The sequence below is a fragment of the Silene latifolia genome, chromosome 8 (genome assembly GCF_048544455.1).
Source record: "Silene latifolia isolate original U9 population chromosome 8, ASM4854445v1, whole genome shotgun sequence".
Classification (NCBI taxonomy): Eukaryota; Viridiplantae; Streptophyta; class Magnoliopsida; order Caryophyllales; family Caryophyllaceae; genus Silene; species Silene latifolia.
The window spans coordinates 58,542,732-58,549,837 of NC_133533.1; positions in this window are offsets into that span (position 1 = coordinate 58,542,732).

A 7,106-nucleotide genomic window follows, 5' to 3' on the forward strand; every position below is an offset into this window, starting at 1 on the left:
AGTCAGGTCCATTGCAATTTGCAGCCCTACAAAAGAGGATAATTACAAGTAAGTATAGAGAATATGAGGAAGTCTTTTACAAGTAGGGGGGACATCAAATCAAGAAGTGTATTCATCCGGCAGGTCTCGTAGGGAGAGGGTAAGTTGGAGGTGTGATGAAATAATAGTCTTCATAAAGAGGTTCATTGCATGGTTCTTCAAAAGTGTGTCGCGATGACCCGAATGGGTTCACCCTGACACAACCTGTCGCGATGACCCGAAAATGGGTTCACCCTAACAAGCAATAAGTCTTCAAAAGTGTGTCGTGATGACCCGAAATGGGTTCACCCTGACACAACCTGTCGCGATGACCTAAAAATGGGTTCACCCTAACAAGCAATAAGTCTTCAAAAGTGTGTCGTGATGACCCGAAATGGGTTCACCCTGACACAACCTGTCGTGATGACCCAAAAATGAGTTCACCCTAACAAGCAATAAGTCTTCATCTTGTCGCGATGACCCAAAATGAGTTCACCCTGACAAGTACTAAGTCTTCATCCTGTCGCGATGACCCAAAAACAGGTTCACCCTGACAGCCTGTCGCGATGACCCAAGCGGGTTCACCCTGACAGATAATAAGTCTTCAAGCGCCATGTCGCGATGACCCAAACGGGTTCACCCTCACAGCTTGTCGCGATGACCCAAGCGGGTTCACCCTGACAGATAATAAGTCTTCAAGCGCCATGTCGTGATGACCCAAACGGGTTCACCCTAACACATCTTGTCGCGATGACCCAAAATGGGTTCACCCTGACAACTCTTGGAATAACTTGTATGAGTAATAGAATCTTCAACGGTTGATAAATAAATTGCATTATTGGCCAGAAAAACCGAGCATAATCCCTGCATAAAACACCAACAACCAAATATATGGCCAAAAGTACGGGACAATATATACACAATATGATGGCAACATAGGCTACTAACCAAATGATGACTCAACGAAAATTGTCCCACCGAGCGTGACAATTTGTAAACCATAAAAAATTGAACCTGCAATAATATCTTAGGAAATTAGGATATTCTAGAATATTCTACCTTGCCCTCTAACCCACTTCACTATAAATATAGATGTAACACCCTCATACTCCAAGTGCCTTACCAGGACCACTCAGGTATAAAGATGTTACCATCTCGGTTTCCCGAGGCAATGATAATCATAAGACAATAACGAAACGACATTTAAATAGTATAAGTTTAGTGAAAGAATACAATCCAAAACCAAATGCCAAAAATACGGGTTACATGTTCTCAAAACAACTATCTCATCAACTAAATAAAATGTCTGACAAACTACTCAAGCTACAGCGGAAGACTCTATCATCTGAAGGTGACACATCCCAGCTAGCCCATGTATCTCAACTCATACCTGCTCAACAACTGCTCACCATCCCCGAATGGATCACCACAGTTTTTAAAACAATAAACGGGTCGTACTAATCACACAATTTATATAACTCAACAATACAACAAACAACACGGCTCAATCGTCACGGATGTACTCCGAACTCCATCACCAACTCCACAATACCGACTACACACTAAAGTGTGTAGCCCCGCGAGTACCCATCGCAACGGGTTACTCCTCGCCGCCGCTGGGGGACTGCACCATTCCCACCTCGGCCCGCTCATCTCCGTCGAGCGATAAACCCAAATCCATTAATGTGCACATCCCTTCGGTGGCGGGTTCCACAGAAGGCAAATAATGGGCGTGAAGCCACTCCCGCAAGTGACTCCACTCGGCCCGGGGACGCACCCGAAAAACACAGACAGATACAAACAATCACAACTACTAATCAGCAATCAAAACCAACAACCGTCACAATACTCGTATGATAACAATCAACAATCACAAATCACCACCAAAACATTATGGGACTAATACTGAGTAGGGAAACCCTACATGGAATGCAATACAGTCAGACGGTCTCAACAACTGTTATCAAAAAGCCTCCTCTACGAATCCTCCTCCTAACATAACATCACATATATCACTAACCACACAAAACTAACACAAATCCCCAATTCCCAAAATTAGGGTTTAACGAAACTTAATTAAATATAACAAATTCGGTACGTAGATCTTACCCTCGACGCAAGGATCACAAAGATGTAAAGAAAGATGAATTCCGACCTTCCAAGCTCCGGGATTTGTCAATAATGCGACGAATGCAAAGTACGTAGGTTGAAATCTCTTTTTTAAAGTAATTAGGTTTGTAAAAGCGTATTATGAAAGTGACGGAAGTGTTTATATACTAATTCGCATTATTAACAAAACCCGACAAAACATTACCCGTAAACCGGGCTATTCGATCGAGTAACTGACGTACTCGATCGAGTGCCGCCTACTCGATCGAGTACCAAGGCTACTCGATCGAGTACCCTACAGGTCAGAAACTATTTTAAATTATAAAACACCGTTACTCGACAGAGTAAGGCCCACTCGATAGAGTACCCAGAGACTCATAAAACCATAGTATTACAGTCTTCCCTCCTTAAAAAGAACTTCGTCCCCGAAGTTCAAGCCACAAGAAGGAAAGACATACACCACGCTCCCGACACAACAACCAAACCAAAACTCAACACAAAAAAAAAACATGCTACTAACCAAACTCACTCGACTCAAACCATTACTAACCATACCGACACAACACAAAAAATGTAAAAACTCTTAAAAACTCTTTGCGATCATCTCCTACCCCCCTAAAAGAAACAAGGTTACGTCCCCGTAACCATACATACCTGATCAAAAAGGAAAGGGTAACGCTCTCTCATGGCCTCCTCTGCCTCCCATGTAGCTTCCTCAGTCTCGTGATTAGACCAAAGGATTTTGAGCAAAACTGTCTCACCACTCCTAGTCTTCCTAACCTTCCGGTCAAGAATCTGCTTATGCACCTCAAGATAGGACAAGGACTCATCTGAGATACATGAAACACATTATGCATCCTCTCCAACGCAGCTGGTAAAGCCAAACGATAAGCAACCTCTCCAACCCGTTCTAAGATCTCATAAGGCCCTATGAACTTCTGACTCAGCTTGCCTTTCTTCCCAAATCTCATAACCCCACGCATAGGAGACACTTTCAGAAGAACCTTGTCCCCAACCTGAAACTCTATATCCCGGCGATGTAGATCTGCATAACTCTTTTACCTATCCTGAGCCGCTCTCATCCTTTCCCTGATCATCTTAATCTGCTCAACCATCTCATGTACCATCTCTGGTCCTAGAACCACTTCAGCACTGTCGTCTCAACAAATCGGACTCCTACATCTCCTCCCATATAAGGCCTCAAACGGTGCCATGCCAATACTAGAGTGATAGCTGTTGTTGTAAGAAAACTCAATCAAATCTAATCTCTGTTCCCAGCTACCACAAAAGTCCATCACACAAGCTCGTAACATATCCTCAAGAGTCTTGATTGTTCTCTCAGTCTGACCATCTGTCGCAGGATGAAATGTTGTACTCATCTTCAATGTCGTTCCTAAAGTTTCCTGCAACTCTTTCCAAAACTTTGAGATAAATCTCGCATCTCTGTCAGATACTATGTCCTTAGGAACCCCATGCAACTTTAGCACATTCTTCCGATAAGCCATAGCTAATTGTGCCTTAGTCCATGTATCTTTCATTGGCACAAAATGAGCTGACTTGGTCAGTCGATCCACTATTACCCATATCATGTTGTTACCCTGTTGACTCTTTGGCAAACCCACAATAAAATCCATAGAAAAGGATTCCACTTCCACTCAGGTACCTCTAAAGACTGAATCTTACCTTGTGGTCGTCGTTGTTCCCCTTTAACTCTCTGGCATGTCAAACAACGGGCCACAAACTCAGCTGTTTCTTTCTTCATCCCAGGCCACTAGAACGTGTTCTTTAAATCTTTGTACAGCTTATCACCACCTGGATGTACCGAATACGGTGTACAATGTGCCTCTGTCATGATTGTCTTTTTCAGCTCCTCATCATTAGGGACACACCACCTCCCATCGAACCTCAGACTACCATCTGTATGAATAGAGAATCGAGACACTGTCCCTTTCTCTACTCCAGCCCTCCACTCTACCATCTTAGGATCCAACGCCTGTTTACCTCGAATATCATCATAAAGATCGGGCTGTACTGTCAAATCTCCCATGGCATCCCCTCTCTGCATCATATGTATCCCAAACTTCCCCACCTCATCTCTCAACCTCATCAAAGATAAAGCTGTACACAAAGAATGTACACTCTTTCAACTCAAAGCATCTGCAATAACATTGGCTTTCCCTTCATGGTAGATAATATCCATGTCATAATCGCCAATCAGCTCCATCCACCTCCTCTATCTCATATTCAACTCCTTTTGAATAAAGATGTACTTGAGACTCTTGTGATCAGAAAATACCTTAAAGGTCGCCCCATAAAGGTATGTCTCCAAATCTTGAGAGCAAACACCACTGCACCCAACTCTAGATCGTGTGTAGGATAATTCTCCTCATAAGGCTTCAATTGCCTAGAAGCATAGGCAATCACTTTACCGTTCTGCATCAACACACATCCCAACCCATTCTTTGAGGCATTTGTATAAACCTCAAAGTGTTGAATCCCTTCAGGCAATGCTAAGATAGGAGTTGTGGTCAAACGCTCCTTTAATGTTTGGAACGCCGTCTCACAACTCTCATCCCAACGAAACCTGTTCTCTTTCCTCATCAAAGCTGTTTTAGGTCTAGCAATCTTGGAGAAATCCTTCACGAACCGTCTGTAATATCCAGCTAAACCCAAGAAACTCCTGATCTCAGCAACATTCTTTGGTGCTTCCCACTTTGTCACTGCCTCAATCTTTGCCGGATCCACAGCTACCCCATCCTTAGAGATCACATGCCCCAGAAAAGCAACTCTCTCTAACCAGAACTCACACTTGGACAGCTTAGCATAAAGCTCGTGCTCCCTCAAGGTCTGCAACACAACCCTCAGATGCTCCTCGTGCTCCTCCTTAGTCTTGGAATAGACTAAGATGTCATCAATAAACACCACCACAAATTTGTCCAAAAACTGTCTGAAGATTCTGTTCATCGAATCCATAAACACAGCCGGTGCATTAGATAACCCAAAAGGCATCACCATATACTCATAATGGCCATACCTCGACGTGAAAGCTGTCTTCGGTATGTCCACCTCTCTAATCTTCACCTGATGGTACCCCGACCTCAAATCAATCTTGGAAAATACTGATGCACCACTCAACTGATCAAACAGGTCGTCTATCCTTGGCAAAGGATACTTGCTCTTCACCGTCACTCGGTTCAGTTCCCTGTAATCTATACACAACCTCAAGCTATTATCTTTCTTCTTCACAAAAAGAACTGGTGCTCCCCACGGTGATACACTAGGTCTAATGTATCCCTTCTCTATCAGATCATCTAACTGTTTCCTGAGCTCCTCCATCTCTTTAGGACCCATCCGGTACGGTGCCTTAGAGATTGGCCCCGTCCCCGGTTTCAACTCAACTGTGAAATCTATCTCCCTCTTCAGTGGCAACCCCGGAATCTCCTCTGGAAAGACATCTGCAAACTCACCCACCACTGGTATCTGATCAACTGCCGGACTCTCTATCCGGTCATCTCTCACATGGCACAAGATCAAAGGGCATCCCTTCCTCAGCTAGGACTTCAAGGTCACAGCTGCAATCAACTTAACTTTGGGTTTGACCACAAACCCACGATAAGACACACTAACGCCCTTAGGACCTCTCAAAGACACTTTCTTTTGATGTTAGTCTATCTTAGCTTTGTACTTTCCCAACCAATCCATCCCGACTATTATCTCAAAACCGTCTAAAGGAAAATCTAGCAAGTCTACAGGTAGGTCAACTTGCCCAACTATCATAGATACATCCCTAAACAACCTCCCACATGATACAGACTCACCCGAAGGTATAAAAACTTTCTCACTTACAGACTCATATACCCTCAAACCCAACCGTTTAACATGACTCGAAGATACAAACGACTGAGATGCCCCCGAATCAAACAAAACAAAGGCATGAATACCGTTAACAAGAAAGGTACCAGTGATAACATGTGCATCATCCTCATCTGCTTTCTTGTCCATCATAAACAGCTTTCCACTGGTCTTCTGTCCACCTCCCTGGACAGTACTGGCTGATGTGGTTGGTTTAGCACCCGACCTCTGATTGTTGTTGTTGTTCGTAGCTGGTTTCTGATAAGAATTACCGCCATTGCGGTTACCTCCACCCTGGTTGCTCTGACCTCCCCGGTTGGACCATGACCCAGCCGGTCTGTTGCTCGCATAACTCTGTGCCGGTCCCTGAGAATAGCTCCCCTGAGCCGGTCTTTAAAAAGCCCCCGATACACTCGTGCACTCATGTCTCTTGTGGCCTACACCGCCACAGCTAAAGCAAGTCATCCCCCAACTACCAATACCGCTCCCACGGCCACGCCCAAAAGAAGTCCCAACACTGAACCCTGAACCAGAAGAAAACGCTCTAGCCTGACAGTGGTTGCCTTTCTTGTAATTAGATTGGCCACCACCTTCACTCTCAGCCTTTCTTTTCTCACTACCTCTTTCCCGGGCCATCTCCACCAACCTCTCAGCTCTCCCAACCCTCTCATAAGCTTCCTTAACATCAGTAAGGACTCCCACGGGTAACTTGTCCATAATCCTGGGGGTCAACCCCCTCTCAAATCTCGGTCTTTAGGTTCTCTCCTCACTCAAACCCATGTCCTCGGCATATCTAGACTTCTCATTAAAGCGCTTATAGTACTCAAAGAATCGACATATCAGATGTCATCCTAAACCCATCAAACTCCTCCCTCAGCTTACTCCTCACATGCTCAGGTACAAACTCTCTCCTCATAGCCCTCCAGAACTCTTCCCAAGGTATATCAGGTAGGCCCTGCTTCATATACATCTCTTTAGCACTCGCTTTCACCTTGTCCCACCACTCACCAGCCGCTTCCCTCAAGTAGAACACAGCTTGTTCTACTTTCATCTCATCAGGACAATGTACCAGATCCACAATGTTCTCCATCTCAGGATGCCAATTATTAAGAAGAATTGGCTCCCCG